The following is an 18033-nucleotide window of genomic DNA, read 5'->3' on the forward strand; positions in this document are numbered from 1 at the left end:
CTTACACACATTCACACACACACTCAATCTCTCACATGCACTTACACACACACAATCTGTCACATGCACTTACACACACACACACTCAATCTCTCACATGCACTTACACACATTCACACACACACTCAATCTCTCACATGCACTTACACACATTCACACACACTCAATCTCTCACATGCACTTACACACACACAATCTCTCACATGCACTTACACACACACACACACACACACAATCTCTCACATGCACTTACACACACACACACACACACACACACACTCAATCTCTCACATGCACTTACACACACACACACACTCAATCTCTCACATGCACTTACACACACACACACACTCAATCTCTCACATGCACTTACACACACACACACACTCAATCTCTCACATGCACTTACACACACACACACTCAATCTCTCACATGCACTTACACACACACACACACTCAATCTCTCACATGCACTTACACACACACACACACACTCAATCTCTCACATGCACTTACACACACACACACACTCAATCTCTCACATGCACTTACACACACACACACACTCAATCTCTCACATGCACTTACACACACACACACACACTCAATCTCTCACATGCACTTACACACACACTCAATCTCTCACATGCACTTACACACACACACACTCAATCTCTCACATGCACTTACACACACACACACACACACACACAATCAATCTCTCACATGCACTCACACACACACACTCAATCTCTCACATGCACTGGCACACACACACACTCAATCTCTCACATGCACTGGCACACACACACACTCAATCTCTCACATGCACTGGCACACACACACACTCAATCTCTCACATGCACTGGCACACACACACACTCAATCTCTCACATGCACTGGCACACACACACACACTCAATCTCTCACATGCACTGGCACACACACACACACTCAATCTCTCACATGCACTGGCACACACACACACTCAATCTCTCACATGCACTGGCACACACACACACTCAATCTCTCACATGCACTGGCACACACACACACTCAATCTCTCACATGCACTGGCACACACACACACTCAATCTCTCACATGCACTGGCACACACACACACTCAATCTCTCACATGCACTGGCACACACACACACTCAATCTCTCACATGCACTGGCACACACACACACTCAATCTCTCACATGCACTTGCACACACACACACTCAATCTCTCACATGCACTTACACACACACACACAATCAATCTCTCACATGCACTTACACACACACACAATCAATCTCTCACATGCGCTTACACACACACGCTCACACAATCAATCTCTCACATGCGCTTACACACACACGCTCACACAATCAATCTCTCACATGCACTTACACACACACGCTCACACTCAATCTCTCACATGCACTGGCATGCTCACAATTTCTGAAATACATTTACACACTCACAGCCTCACATTCTCTTATACACTCAATCTTTCATAAACTTGAACTCACAATCACACATACTTACACACACTCACTCTTCACTCTCACATACACATTCACAATCTCTCACATGCACTTACACACTCACAATCTCTTTGATACTCTGTTACACAGTCAAAATTCCATCATACTCTCTCACACACATTCCTTTGATACACTCACATCCCTCTCATACTCACACATCCACATTTCTCTCACAGACACTTAGACAGTCTGTCTCTCAGATACTCTCTTACACAGTCATAATCCTCTCCTTACACAGTCATAATCCTCTCATACTCTCTCACACACTTACATTCCTCTCACGTGTAATAAATTGGATAACCAGGTGGTGAAGGATGGAATACTAGAGATTGGTCTTCAGTTGCTTCCAAGCCTTTATTCACAGAGATCCACATTACACACACGCCAGATGAGCTCTCCTGTAAATGGATATAAGAGAGTCCCCAATGGATACGCACCACCTGAGTACAATTAACACTCATTGATATAAATCATATGGATACCATTAACATCATGAACTCTTTTACACAATCATAATTCTCTCTCATATTTTCTCACACTCACAATCCTCTTTCACACTCTCACACTCACAATCATCTCACACACTTACAATCCGTTAACCGATTCTCTATCCATGCTAATATATTGGGGGTAACATATTAGCGTGGATTGAGGATTGGTTAACGGACAGAAAACAGAGAGTAGGGATAAACTGGTCATTTTCAGGTTGGCAGGCTGCAACTAGTGGGGTCCCGCCAGGATCGGTGCTTGGGCCTCAGCTATTTACAATCTACATTAATGACTTAGATGAAGGGACCGAGTGTATTGTATCCAAGTTTGCTGACAATACAAAGCTAGGCAGGAAAGTAAGCTGTGAGGAGCACACAAAATGCCTGCAAAGCGGTATAGACAGGTTAAGTGAGCGGGCAAGATGGTGGCAGTTGGAGTATAATGTGGGGAAATGTGAGGTTATTCACTTTGGTAGGAAGAATAGAAAAACAGAATATTTTTTAAATGGTGAGAAACCATTAAATGCTGGTGTCCAGAGAGACTTGGGTGTCCTCGTACAAGAAACACAAAACGTTAGCATGCAGGTACAGCAAGCAATTAGGAAAGCAAATGGAATGTTGGCCTTTATTGCAAGGGGGTTGGAGTACAAGAGTAAGGAAGTTTTACTACAATTTACTACAAGGCTTTGGTGAGACCTCACCTGGAGTAGTGTGTACAGTTTTGGTCTCCTTATCTAAGGAAGGATATACTTGCTTTAGAGGCGGTGCAGCGAAGGTTCACTAGATTAATTCCTGGGATGAGAGGGTTGTCCTATGAGACCAGGATGAGTAGAATGGGCCTGTACTCTCAAGTTTAGAAGAATGAGAGGTGATCTAATTGAAACATATAAGATTCTAAGAGGGCTTGACAGGGTTGATGCTGAAAGATTGTTTCCCATGGCTGGAGAGTCTAGAACTAGGGGGCATAGTCACAGGATAATGGGTCGGCCATTTAAGACTGAGATGAGGAGGAATTTCTTCACTCAGCAGGTTGTGAATTTTTAGAATTCTCTACCCCAGAGGGTTGTGGATGCTGAGTCAAGGGATGTGGAGATCGGGCAGGAAAGTGGAGTTGAGGTCGAAGATCAGCCATGGTCTTATTGACTGGCGGAGCAGGCTCGAGGGGCCATGTGGCCTACTTCTGCTCCTTTTTCTTATGTTCTTAATCCCATCACATACTCTTGAACACTCACAATTCTTTTTCATACTCTCATACACTCACATTCCTCTCATGTACCCTGTTACACACTCACAATCCTCTCTCACACATTGACAATCCTCTCTCACACATTGACAATCCTCTCTCATATACACACACACAGTTATCTCTCACACTCTCTTGAATACTCATAATCCTCTCACAATCCTTTCACATATTCTCTCACAATCACAATCCTCTCACACTCACAATCCTCTCAAAAACTCTCTCACACTCACAAACCCGATGTAAAGTATTCCATGAGTTAGACCAGTGCTATCCAACCTTTTGGAGTGGGGGGGAGGGAGTGGGGGCGAGTACATGTGCCACAACCAGTGTTTGGGACACATGACTGAGAGCCCCATACATGAAAATACAAACTCCCCACATGCAAAAAAATGTGTAAACAGAGAATCTAAACCTCCCTGCAAACAGTGTCTAGCTGCCTCTACCTTTTTGCTGTTCATTTCTTGGCCGTGTTTCATTTGCTTCACTGCCACCCACTGTCCTCTTCTTCTGCCTGACTCGGTCTGCTGATACTCTCTCCGCTGTCCTCCACCATTCACTGTTTGATCCCTGCTGTGACCTCCTTTTTTTTCATATCCACAGCTGCCTGATGTTTAAAAACTTAAGAAGCATCAGCTCAGCTCTTTAAACTGCCCGGGCCTGGATAGTTGGTACAGGCTGATGTCTGATTAGTGCAGAAAGGCCGTTCCCTCATTTGGCTAAACCCACCATTTGTAATCTAGTGGACCTGGGAAGTTTAAAGGGCTACAAATGAAAGTCAGCGTTACACAAAAGCAGGCAAAATAGAATGGAACCACGGCTGTACAAAAGGAGCTCACAGGGTGGATTCAGCCCACAGACCGTGTCCTGGATTTTTTTTTTTATTCGTTCACGGGATGTGGGCGTCGCTGGCAAGGCCGGCATTTATTGCCCATCCCTAGCGAGATTTTTACAACTGAGTGGCTTGCTCTGCCATTTCAGAGGGCAATTAAGAATCAACCACATGACCCCAACACCGTCCTCCCACTAGCTAGACCAACACCCCGACACAAACAGCTTTCTGGCAACTGACCTTAGCGTGTCTTGGGCACATTTACCTTCAGATTGCGCGAGATCCATGTGTGGCAAGTGGGAGCTAATAGTACAGGCCTCAGCACAATGTAAAAGCAGCTTCAGCTACTGGGCCACACGAAGTGTCAACTTGTGTCCGATAACGTTCCTCTGAAGCACCTTGGGATGTTTCACTATGTTAAAGGCATATATAAATGCCATTGGTTGTTGTTAATGATGCTGTACTATTGCTAAACACTGTAAAATGTTTTGTGAGATAATCTAACCACTTTAAGAAACAAACTCTTCCTTCATCACCACCCCCCCCCACCCCCATTATAAATTACAGCAAATAACTGGGAGCTGGTTTCTGGCGGAAAGCCACTTCGGCGAGTTGATTTCCCGCCTGGCAGAGGCAGCTGAAGGCCACACCGATTTTAACAGCTGGGCCTCACTTAAATACTGCCGGTGCACTTCCCGCCCAGATCTGGCAAGAAGAGGGTGCTGGGCAGCCGCCGGAGAGGAAGATCACGGGCCAGCCGTTGATTGGCAGGTAAGTGGCGGGGAGGGGTTTTCGGGACGGAAGGGGGGTGGACGTCTGGGGTGGGGGAAGCCGTGACTTTCCTTGCGGCTCCCCGCCAATCAGATACTGCTTGTTTTACGCCCCCACCAAAGTTGAATCCAGCGGATTCTCCTGTTGAAGTGAGGCTCCATTTTGGGAGCAGGGTCTTGCAATTTTGAAGCTTTAGTGCTACAAATTTTGTTATATCTCCACGGATGAATGGAATAAATAGAGTCAGAGCATGCTAGGATTCCGGCTTGTTGCCTTGATTATAGAAAATGATGAAAAAGTGACTGCAGTCTGCTGAGCATCCATTAAAATCCCTTCCCCCATCTCACAGCAACGAACAAAGCTACCTATGAAAGAAGATTGAAATTGGTGTCATAATGATGAGCCCATGGGGGAGAGGATTTGGGATGGGATGCAGCAAAGAAACAGCAAAAATATGTTACTCAGGTCTTCTAACAAGATACTTTTCTCCCTAAGTTTCTATACAAACATGGCCATATAACAATTCTGATGCCCCCAGTGGCTTACTAGGGAAATACAGCATGTGACGTGACACAGAGCCAGTCACACCAGGAAGGGTCCTGGTCTCTACTGTTAAAGCAGCCTCAGTCAGGGCTGCATTGTGAGCTTCTGATCATTACCCAGTGACTCCTATAGACGGCAGAGCCTGGATCCTTCTCTCTGGAATTCCCTCCCTAAACCCTTCTGCCTCCTTTTTATAAATCCTCCTCCAAGCCCATCTCTTCGACCAAGCTTTCAATCACCCCTCCCAGTCTCTCCCTTCCTGGTGCCGTCTCTCTTTTCCTTACTATGCCGGCTTCCCCCTTTGGGCTGAACTTAAAATCATGACATGATGACATCATCGTACCCTGATTAGCATATGCGAATTAGCACCCCGCTGGCTTTGGACGGGCGGCTTAGCACCAGGCTACCGTACCCATAGCACCCCCGACCAAGGGAAGACCCTTGCACCGTCACAGAGCACCCCACACCCTAATGTATAGAATTGTATAAGTATGTATGACCCTCGCTACATTTACCTGCAAGTATCACAAAGTCATGTACTACGTATCAAAACGTGTCCTGAGAGTGAATGTAAACTTGTTCTACCAAACAAAATTAATAGAATTTATTTTTTTTAAAAATAGAGCTCCAGAAAGCAACTAGTTACCACGATCCTCTAATTGCTAAATAGGGCAGCTGGAGAGGGACAAAATAATGAGAGTGTTGCACTAATCTATATAATTAAGTGCACCATCTGATGTGGGTCTGAGCCATAAAGACTGGGAAAGGCTTAGGCTTGATCCCTACTGTGTGCTGAGTTGGCCGAATTAGCCCAGGGAAGCCTCAGGGGTTCTACAATTTGCCTCAGAGTCCCTGGGCTGGTGGAAGAGAGGGAGAGGAATCATCAATGTTCCTGCTTCTGACCACTATCCAGTGACTGGGAAGAGTTTGTATGTGAGTGCGAGCATGCGGGTGTATGTGTCCGTGCGTATGTTTGTGTGTGCAAGTGCCTGTATGTGCACATGTGTGTGTATGTGTGCGTGCACATGCGTCAGTTGAGGCCAGGATTACTCTTAACACTCCAGCCCTGCTTTTAGCCTAACCCCCTGGGCAGGTTCGGGTCGGATCCTCATTTTGCACCCCATCCGATTTTACACTCCATTGAAGTCAGAGTGTAAATCAGGTGTCTGACCCGAATCTGCCCCGTTCCTGCCCGGCGGGTTAGGTTAAAATCAGGACCTCCGTGTCTGGGCTCACACATGGAGTACAGTCACTTGGGTAAGGTAACAGAGGGTTGCTAACACCCTGAAGCCAATCTGACTCAGTGCCTTTGGTGGTGGGGGGGAAGGGGGGGGGGGAGAGAGAGAGAGAGAAAATTGGAATTTTTTTTGTAAAGGAATATACTGTTCCAAATATTATAGTAGATCTCCCTTGGAATTGCTCACGGATAGTGAGCAGAATATTCTGTTACCTGTGTGTGCTGTCTTGTTGTCAGTCCCTTCTGTGTCCGCCCTATTTTGGTTGGGTGTTTCTCTTTCTTTTGACTACCTGCTTTTCTCTCTTTTTTTTCCTGTTTTCCTCTGCTTCTCTGTGTTTTATTGCTTTCCTTTCATGTTCATTAGTGGGGGTGGGGATGTGGATGCCGTGACATGGCTTGGTTTGACATTTCGTGGCGTAAGAATTTGCCACTTCCCATTTCGGTGTTGGTAACTGGCAAGGAAAGCACAGTGTGGCTTGGAGATGGCTTTGACGTAGAGGTTAAACAGGCAGTGCATTGAGAGAGAGTGGCATGGGTGCAGGTTGGGGCCAGGCGGGGTTATTACTATGATGTCAAGCGGGAGGAGGAGGCAGGACAGAACACAGCAGGGATTGAGCACAGGGTTGGGGCTTGGGCTGCAGCTGGGGCCAAGATTATGGTTGCAGGTGGTACCTGGAGGTGGGAGCAGGTGGACTGAAGCTGAGGGATAGTACTGATGGTGATCACGAAGAAGATAGAGAACATTGTGAGCACAAGAGTGGACAGAGCAGTAAGCTGGACCAGGAGAAGGTGAGTGAGGATCAGTGAGGTCAGCAGGTACTGTGAGATGCCACAGCACACTGTCACTCAGCCCCCCGCATGTCGTTGAACCTCACCCACCTATCCCCCCACAGTACCCTAACTACAACTAGCTCTATATATTAAGTTGGGAGCCAGCAATTTATCCTTAAAGCATTTGCAGCATTATACATAGATGATAGCACCATAAGAGCTTTAAAAAAAAATTGCTTCTCTAAGCTTAGTGCAAGAAATCAGCTGAAGTGGGAGATGGGTGTCTGGATTGGAGGAGGAAGCTGAGGTCAAGGCCAGGGAGACTAGACCACACAGAGTGGGCATAGAGCAACTTATCAGGTCCCCTGAATGTTGCAAAATGCTTCACAGCCAATTACTTTGCAAGTACAGTCACTGTTGTTATGTAGGCAAACACAGCAGCCAATTTTCACACAGCAAGCTCCCATGAACAGCAAATGAGAATAATGACCAGATAATCTGTTTTTAGTGATGTTGGTGGAGGGACAAATGTTTGCCGGGACACCGGGAGAACGACCCTGCTCTTCTTCAAATAACGCCATGAGATCTGTCATGTCCACCTGAGCTGGCAGAAGGGGCCTCGGATTAACGTCTCACTTGAAAGACGCCACCTCCAACAGTGCAGCACTCCCGCAGTACTGTACTGAAGCATCAGCCTGGATTATGTGCTCAAGTCTTGGAGCCCACAGCTTTCTGATCCAGAGGCGAGAATAACTCATCATGTAATCAGCATTTTCAACAGAACACGTTTTTCCTTGTATGATCACATTTAGGTCTGGAAATTACTGTTTCCAATAAAAGCAGCATAAACTCTTAATATGTTTGTATAACATTCCTCTGTCTGCTCTTTTAATGGAAGTGTTAAGCGGTTTAAAATAAATTGGTTAACTGTGTTAGAAGAATGTCATATAAATATGTTGTTATCTGCTGTTAGCGGCAACAGTAAATTTGACTTTCCAGTGTGATTATCTTTCCACGTGAACTCAGTTAATTGGACAACGTACACTAACTATAGACTTTGCATAAATTAAATATTACATCAAAGATTAGTGCCTGATGTTCAGTGGTTTAGCGTAACTTTGAAAACATACTTTGGGTTTTGTAACCTTCAACATCTGTCTTGTATCTGTAATTCTAGTTTGATGTACTGTAATGTAGAAAATACAGGACAACAGCTGGAGAGCAATGAGAAATGTTTTAGTGTGCACAATACTCACCTCCGTTAGTGTGAATACAAGAGTTCCCAAGAACAATCACATTAAACTTTCACAGCAATTTTCAGTTAAAAGGCTGTAAATCAGCCTCAGATTCTGCTCATGTCCATGTATTGTACAAACCAACTGTAAGTCAATGGTTTTCAGACCCATCTATTCCTTTAAACAGCAGTGTAACTCATTGGATTAGAAATTAGGCTGGGCCTATTTTCATGAAACGGATACCCTGTTTACCTGTTCGGGCAGCTATAAGAGATCTAATAGCACCATTTGAAGAAGGGCAAGGAGTTCTCCCAGTGTCTTGGCCAACATTTATCTTTCAACCAACACCACCAAAGCCATAGGAACATAGGGACAGGAGTAGGCCATTTAGCCCCTCGAGCCTGTTCTGCCATTCAATGAGATCATGGCCGATTTGTGACCTAGCTCCATATACCCACCTTAGCCCCATATCCCTTAATACCTTTGGTTAAGAAAAATCTATCAATCTCAGATTTAACAATAACAATTGAGCTAGCATCAACTGCTGTTTGCGGGAGAGAGTTCTAAACTTCTACCACCCTTTGCGTATAGAAGTGTTTCCTGACTTCACTCCTGAAAGTCCTGGCTCTAATTTTTAGGCTATGTCCCCTAGTCCTGGACTCCCCAACCAGCGGAAATAGTTTCTCTCTATCTATCCTATCAGTTCCCCTTAATATCATGAAAACTTTGTTCAAATCACCCCTTACTTAATCTTCTAAATTCCAGCAAATACAACCCTAGTTTGTGTAATCTCTCCTCATAATTTAACCTTTGAAGTCCAGGTATCATTCTAGTAAATCTACACTGCACTCCCTCCAAGGCCACTATATCCTTCGTAAGGTGCGGTGCCCAGAACTGAACACAGTACTCAAGGTGTGGTCTAACCAGGGCTTTGTATAGCTGCAGCATAACTTCTACCCTCTTGTATTCTAGTCCTCTAGCATCCCATTAACCTTTTTGATTATTTTCTGTACCTGTCCATGACATTTTACATGGACCCCTAAGTCTCTTTGGACTTCCACTGTTTCGAGACACTTAATGAATCATTTATCACATTGCTGTTTGTGGGACGTTGCTGTGCACAAATTGGCTGCTGTATTTGCCTGTATATCAAGTTACTACATTTTAGTTGGGCTCCAAGAGTGGAGCTTTGCCCAACCGGGAGCACATTTCGGAAATTCAATTACGGAGTCCAGTAGGATAAAATGCTCCCAGCAGGTGAAGCTTCATGCTGGGATCATGAGTCTGAATATTGTTAATTATAGAGAACAGACACCTGTTTCCATGAGGTTAACTGCAACTTCTTTCCAAGGAATCTGAAAAAAGTCCTCAGGGTATTAGAAGTTCCAAGATGGGGCCAATCTTCCTCAATGGTTTAATTACAAAAGAAACTCACAAAAAAAACGCACCAACATCAACAAGGACAAGAGCAGCAATGTAATGGGAACACCATCACCTTCAAGTTTCCCTCCAAGTCACACACCATCCTGGGTCAAAACCCTGGAATTCCCAACTTAACACCACTGTGGAAGCACCATCACCACATGGACTGCAGTGGTTCAAGGAGAAGGGCTACCACCACCTTCTCAGGGCAACTAGCTGTTAGTATTAGCCATGGCTCAATGTTGGTGCTCTCACCTCTGAGTCAGAAGGTTGTGGGTTCAAGTCCCACTCCAGAGACTTGAGCACAAAATCTAGGCTTACACTTCAGTGCAGTACTAAGGGAGTGCTGCATTGTCGAAGTTGCCATCTTTTAGATGAAACGTTAAATGGAGACCTATCTCAGGTGGATGTAAAAGATCCCATGGCACTATTCGAAGAGGAGCAGGGGAGTTCTCCCCGGTGTCCTGGCCAATATTTATCCCTCAACCAACATCACTAAAACAGATTATCTAGTCATTATCACATTGCTGTTTGTGGGACCTTGCTGTGTGCAAATTGGCTGCCCCATTTCCTACAATACAACAGTGACTACACTTAAAAAGTACTTCATTGGCTGTAAAGCACTTTGGGACATCCTGAGGTTGTGAAAGGCACTATATAAATGCAAGTCTTTCTTTTTATCTTTCTTAACTAGGGATGGGCATTGAAAGCAGCTTTGCCAGTGTCGCCCACATCCCAAGAACAAATTTTAAAAAACAATAACCAGAGCAACATGAACCATAATAAAAACAATAACAGCAACAAGAGCAATAACAGCAACAAAAATTTGCATTTAGATAGTGATTTTAATTTAGAAAAATTACCCGAAGATGCTTCATAGAAGAGTTTATGATACAGTTTTACGCAAGCTATTTCCAACATACTTGGCATAGCTGGGGGTGAGGGGTTATTAGATAAAGAATGCATGCTGATGATATGCTCCCACCTTCCGCTATGTGCTCCTGGCACCAGGAACGCTGAAGATGAATATTTATGTCAGGGTGCAGCAGACTGTTTGGGAAACTGTACCAACAAAAAAATAGTATGTTATTGAAATCTTCCCTATGGCATGCACTCTATGCACAAACCTTACTCCCTGTTGTCATGATTTCTGGTCACACTTTTATGTCAACATTTACGATGTTAAAATGGTATGTCAACATTTATAATGGCAATTTTCCTATGTAAACCGATGCCTGTCATGTTGTAGTTCCAGGCTCTGATCACTAGATCGCAGGGAGGCTCAAGTCTCCCAACTGTGCTCCATTTTCCTTTTCGCTCCATTTTCACAGCTAAGTTTTTCTTTCAACTTTATCTCTTATTTTTCTTTTATAAATTTTGTTGTGAGTTTTCTCCTCAGCATTCACTCCTGCCCGCATCTCTCTTGCCCTGTCATCTCGGTTCCAATCTATGCCCGATGTTGCTATCACTTCCTGTTTTCTGCTGCCCCACCAGCCATTAAATGTCTTTCTTGCTGGTTTCTCATTTTGCGGCCTAGCCACAAAGCCTTCACCTGTGCGAATTGCATTCCTCGCCAGGCTTCACGCCTGGCCTCAGCCCCCTTCTTCAGGAGGTCTTCCAGCCCAGCATCCCACATCAGCTCCCACCCTGGAGCTAACTCCCCTACTCTTCCCTGCTTCCTAACATTAAGTTAATGAGCAGCAAAGAGCCCACGGCACTACCATAGAATCTTTCTGGTATCATTCTGGTAAATCTCCTCTGCATCCTCTCCAAGGCCTTGATGTCCTTCCTAAAGTGTGGGGCCCGAATTGGACTCAGTACTCCAGCTGAGGCCTAACCAGTGATTTATAAAGGTTTAGTATAACTTGCTTGCTTTTGTACTCTATGCCTGTTCATAAAGCCAAGGCTCCCGTATGCTTTTTTTTAACAGCTTTATCAACTTGTCCTGCCACCTTCACTATCTTTTGTTTGTAGTGCTACAACCACTTTAAGAAGATATTGCTGCTTCCCAGCTTAGTGCTGGGTGGAATGGGCATCTGACACTCAGCTGCAAGCCCAATCCCATCCCACACCTTTCCAGTTCAGCCTTGCCCTCACCCTTCACCTCTACTTCCAGCCCACACTCTTTACTATTTCCCAACACTAAGCTCACTACCTCCTACCCAAGCACCCTCAGCCCTTGCACCTCACTCTTTCCCTCCCTCTCTTACCAACTTCCACCCCGAGTACATTAGCCGCCCATTCCTTCCCACACCTCAACCCTTTGTTCTCCCTCCTACCACCTCCTGCCCCAACTGCTCATTCCTTCCCACCCCTCGCCCTTTTCCTCTCCTTCCCACCATTTCCTGCCTCAAGCACCCTGACTGCCCAATCCTTCTCACTCGTCACCATGCCCCCCTTCCTTTTACTACCTTCCAACCTGCGCCCTGCAACCACCTGAGAACGCTGCCTTCCCTACTGCACTGCTATCCGCCTCCCTTCCGAAGACAGACAGACAACCAGAAGGCAGCAGGAAAGGCACATTAGAAAGGAATATAAATGGAGAGCTAATATAGAACCACGAAAGAGAAATGGGGAATATGAGCAGAAAATAAGAGAGAGAAAGAAAAAGAGAAGCAAGCAGAAGAGGAAACCAATAGAGAAGCAGCAACATGAAGATGCAGAGAGGTGAGACAGCGGGAACATTCTCCTCTGACTTACTGTGAGAAACCCCATGGGAGTTTTCATAAAACCATGGATAGAGTCATGGAATTTTATTCCAAAAACATCTGGCAAAATCCCAGAACAACTTTTAATAAAGGTGGAATTTGACTCATTAGGGGTATTTTAACCAAAGGCAAACTGACGGAACACGGTTGGCCATCTGCTTTATATCCTGCCCGATTTTACTCTCCAAAACGGGCCAGATGCAAAACGGGCGGAGTGATAAATGGGCGGGGTGTAAAACAGGTGGGGTGTAAAACAGGCAGCTTGTAAAACAGAAGGGGTGCAAAATGAGCAGGGTGTAAAACAGGTGGCCGACCTGATCACTTCAGATTCCTGCTGGGCGGGTTAGGTTAAAGTGCCCCCCCCCAATCAGTCGTGGTTTGCCTGTAGCCTTCTGGATGTCCCTTACACTGCACAAGCACTCCGGTTGCCATAAAATCGGTCACCATGAGCGACATCATGGGACAGCTGCTTGTATCCTTAAAAAAATGTCCACCCTGAAGCTACAGACTGGCCAATAAATCTATGAAGAAGAGCCCAGGTAAACATCCGGCAAAAATAATAATATTCTTGAACCTCTTGGACTCATGGAGCTATTCAGATCCTTTACCAAGGGGTGGGGGAGGGGGTTCATATCCAATACAACAGAGGGCCAAATGATTACAAGACAAACTGCCCAAACAAATAAGAGCATACCATTGCAACATCTTGTGCTTCTTTTAGCAAGTCACTTTTACCTTATCTTTACTGTGCACGTGTAATAAGGATTTGCCTCCAGCATTTTTTTTCTAGGGACTCACTAATCCGAGACTGATTAAACTGAGGTCTCCCTTATCTTCCCAGTCTCCAAATTTAATATCCTTTTTAATAAATAGAACAACATCAGAATTTCAGGTGATTTTGTAGCCAGATGATACAATTAAACGCCTGGTTGTATGGCACCTCTACTAATATCTCCTTTTTTGCCTCGGTGTCCATTTTTGTCTGATTATGACTCTGTAAGGCGCTTTGGATGTTTTTCTACATCAAAGGCACTATATAACTGTAAGTCGTTGTTGTTGAGGAGAGAATGTTCACTGTATTGAGCAAACAGAGATTCTACAATTTCTCAGCAGCTTGATTAAGAGACTATTAAATGTTGCAATGGTTTCCAGTATGTGTCAAATACCTAGCTAACATAAATAAATAAAAGTTAATCTTCATGTTTATTTTGGGTTGGGGGGGGAGACTTCTGCTGTTTGTTGATTTTAGTGAAATTGTAAATGCATTCATTGTACATGCTGCAATGATCTTGAGGGGCTGGGCTATAGCAAGGTGGAGTTGTGGCTTCCCCCATCTGTGAGGAAAGGGAGAGGGAAAAACCCAGAACATCTGTGGAGAAAATGAGGCAGGAGAGACAGATGCCTGTTATAGCTACCAACTTGTATCATTGTTACCGATTATCAATTACATTCTAATCAATATACATAACCATGTTTGGAGTTTTGTTGGGAAGAAGTTGAAGGCCCTGTTATCTGGTGCTTAAGGGTCTTTTATGCTTGCACTATAAAAGTGAACAGCAGCAATCTTAACAATGGAGTATAGCTTACTGAGTTGCTCATAATCCTAGTTGACATTAAAGCAGATAGATCACTTTACCCATACCTGTTCTTCTCAGCCCCCTCTTGTTACTCTGTTTTGTACTTCAGAGCTGCTGGTTAGAGACAACAAGGAAGCAGACTGTGACATTGCAACTTCCACCCAGTGATGTCATGAATGGGACAATGGATAGAATTCTCCATTCGTTATGTCACCATATTGGCACTGCATGATGTCACAGGAGGCGGGAGTTCGATAAAAATGGCTGCCTCAGCCAGCAGTTCTAAAGTATGAAGCAGCAACAGGAGGCAACTGAGAGATATTAATTAGCGCCTTTCGTTATTCAATTTAGAATTAAGGGGCAATTAAACAGACCTTTCCTTTAAATTTCTATGATCTTATCAGAAAGTTTAGATAAGTTTATAGATTTTAGATAACAACCTCCGTTTGAACTAACCATAATGACCAGTCAGCTGGTAACATTATTTAAACAGAATTGTTCAGGAGTCTCTACATAACCTTGTGTATTGTGAATAGTGCTGTTTATGTACAAAGATACCACAGACTGATTAGAATCAACAGTGCATTCCTACTTTTAATACCTGATTTTTTTAAGGTAGATATTAATAGGAAAATACTTCTGCTATCAACCCTGTGCTGATTATATAATGGGAATTGAATCCCAATCTAAAGTAATGGGGAACGTTACATAGTGTGATCTGTAGAATATTAAATCAGATTCAAGATAAACACACTTATGAATCAGGCTGGCACCACACATTTCTTTCTGTGACCCACCAAGCCTTGCTCGCTTTCGTAATGGAGTCTTGTAGTAAACTAACACTGGAAAAATGGAAGCAATAATATAAGACATATTTTCCAGGGAAGAAAGGGCTGTCGAAGCTAAAAGGTGTGTATAAGAATGACATTTTCTGACTCTTTATAAATTCTGAAGCTCTCCGCTCATTATTCCTCCACCTGAGGTCAGTGAGAAGATATTGCCCTAGGCTACATTTTACAAACGTACACTCCCATTGTAGAGCTTTGCCTGCTGGAAGCAGACTTCAGGAATTTGTACTGCTGGTAGGTTTTAAGGAGTGTTTTAAAGGAGGAGAGAACGGCAAAGAGGTTTAGGGAGGGAATTCCAGAGCTGTAGAGCGATGAAAATCGGGGATGCGCAAGAGGCCAGGATTGGAGGAGCACAGAGATCTTGGAGGGTTTACGGCTGGAGGAGATTACAGAGATAGGGAGGGGCAAGGCTATGGAGGGATTTGAAACAAGGATGAGAATTTTAAAATCGAGTAATTTCCAGACCGGGAGCTAATGTAGGTCAGCGAGCACAGGGGTGATGGGTGAATGGGACTTGGTGTGAATTATGATACTGGCAGCAGAGTTTTGGATAAGCTCAAGTTTACGGAGGGTGCAAGGTAGGCAGCCGGCCAAAGAGCATTGGAATAGTTGAGTCTAAAGGTAACAAAGGCATGGATGAGAGTTTCAGCAGCAGATGAGCTGAGGCAGGGGAGGAGACGGACAATGTTACGGAGGTAGAAGTAGGCGGTCTTGGTGATGGAGTGGATATGGGGTCGGAAATTCATCTCAGCATCAAATAGAACGGCAAGGTTGCGAACGGTCTGGTTCAACCTCAGACAGTGGCCAGGAAGAGGGATGGAGTCGGTGGCTAGGGATCAATACAGCCCTTTCCCTCCAATCGAATAGCTTGCTGAGTCTTCCATGGTCCCTCTCCTCCTCCTGACCAATTGTGAAGCAGATTGTTAGGCTGCCCTTGTCTGAGGAAGCATGGGTGATAAATTCAGAAAAAAAGGTTCAACAAATAATTTTCAGGGAAGCAAGATGATAAAAAAAAATCACACAGATTCTTCTGGGACATTACATATAAATACTATTCTCCCTAAACTTTTCTGATACACTATACAGAATGACCACTTGTATATTTCAGGCAATTGGACCAGTCCCCTGGGTGATGGTGTGACAAAAATTTAGTGAGACACATAGAACTTTGCCGAGAGAAAAATAGAATAATTTTTTTAAAAGTCAACCCAATTTCTATGCCGTGTCAGTCTGATTTTTGCACTGTCTCCTAACTTTCTGATCTTTCTGCTTCCATTTATCATGTTATCTGTAGCAGTTGAACATGTCTGCAGTGGTCGTGCAGTATGTTATTTTTTCCCTCAGGTGTTAGCAGGGCATGGCTGCATCCCATCTAGGTTTTCCAGGATTTGTGGTTGAGGCAGAATCTAGGTCAACATTCAAGATTAGATTGTATAAATGGATGAAGGAAAAGTGGTTGAAGAGACATGGAAACAGGGTGGGTAAAATGTGATTAGAACTATTTTCTCACGTGGAGTGCAAACACCAACATGGTCTGGTAGGGACGAGTGACCTGTTTCCATGTTGTAACTTATATATATTTCAGTGTAAAATTCTATGTATGGTTCCCCATCACAAGACATACTTAAATAACCATTGTTCTCTCCCCATTATGTCCAAATGTCCTTAGGAACATGGGACTGTGAAAGACTAGAAAAGATCATTGTCATCCATCAGACCAGTCCCAAAGGTCACAGACCTCCTGCCCCATTTTACCTCTCATCTCCTGTCGGCCAAAACTATATCCATCACCCTATTGAAATTTATAGCATTGCCCACTTGCACTGCCCCGCAGGGTAGGTTCTTCTATATATTCACCACACTCTCCGTGAAGACATGTTCTGACTGGGCATCATGGCATGTTTAATATTAAGTTGTAAATCCCTGCTATTTTCGCCTCTAGACCATTATTTCTCTATGACAGGTGTTTCTTTTTTCAGATGTTTCTTTAACAACCACAACTTTCCTCCAGATCTGTAAATATCATGTGCTGCTACTTTATAGTAATACTCATACATCCTGCCAGGTCCTCTGAGCAATGGCACTGAGTTTACCCTTTCCATGACAAATTGCCATGGTTGTTATATCCTTAGAATGTTTGGTGGTATCACTCCCCATTAAAAGTCCATTAACGTTTTATTACAGAGAATTACATAGAAATTTCAAGATGGAAACAGGCCCAAAACTTTGCCCTTCACACGAACAGTAGTCCTAATCCCAAGTGCCTGCCCTGTTGCTATATCCCTTTATCCCCCTTTCCTTCAATCACCTGTCTAATCTATTCTTGAATGTTGACATGGGGGCGAATTTCTTTCTCCCATTCCACCACAGTAACTTCGCCGGAGGTTTGGCGAAAGCCTCGAATATGCGCAAACGGGACCTCCGCCAAAGTTATGGCAGTGGAGCAGGAGAAGTCCTAAGGAAATTCACCCCCTCTATCTCTGCTTCAGATACCAACTCCCGTAGTGCGTTCCACAGCCTCACAACCCTCTGTGTAAAAATAAGTTTGCTCTCTGCAGTGAGTCTGAGGTCAACAGCGCAAGCAAGACCTGGGTGGAAAACCATTAGCTTTTTTTAATATTCATTCTCAAGATGTGGGCATCACTAGCAAGGCCGACATTTATTGCCCATCCCTAGTGATTTGATACAACTGAGTGGCTTGCTAGGCCATTTCAGAGGTCAGTTAAGAGTCAACCACGTTGGTGTAGGACTGGAGTCACATATAGGTCAGACCGGGTAAGGACGGCAGGTTTCCTTCCCTGGAGGACATTAGTGAATCAGCT

General features: G+C 44.3%; 1 long non-coding RNA gene across 2 annotated transcripts in view; it reads left to right on the plus strand.

The window, feature by feature from the left end:
• Positions 1-18033, plus strand: part of LOC137321136 (uncharacterized) — a 72867-nt gene that overhangs the window by 25337 nt on the left and 29497 nt on the right. The window contains exons 3-4 of one of the 2 annotated variants that reach the window (XR_010962717.1): positions 4667-4870; positions 7930-8603. This is a non-coding gene — a long non-coding RNA (uncharacterized lncRNA). Of the gene's footprint in view, positions 1-4666; positions 4871-7929; positions 8604-18033 lie in introns of those variants that run through there. The other variant, XR_010962718.1, reaches the window with a different exon arrangement.

Source organism: Heptranchias perlo, chromosome 4 (genome assembly GCF_035084215.1).
Source record: "Heptranchias perlo isolate sHepPer1 chromosome 4, sHepPer1.hap1, whole genome shotgun sequence".
Taxonomy (NCBI): Eukaryota; Metazoa; Chordata; class Chondrichthyes; order Hexanchiformes; family Hexanchidae; genus Heptranchias; species Heptranchias perlo.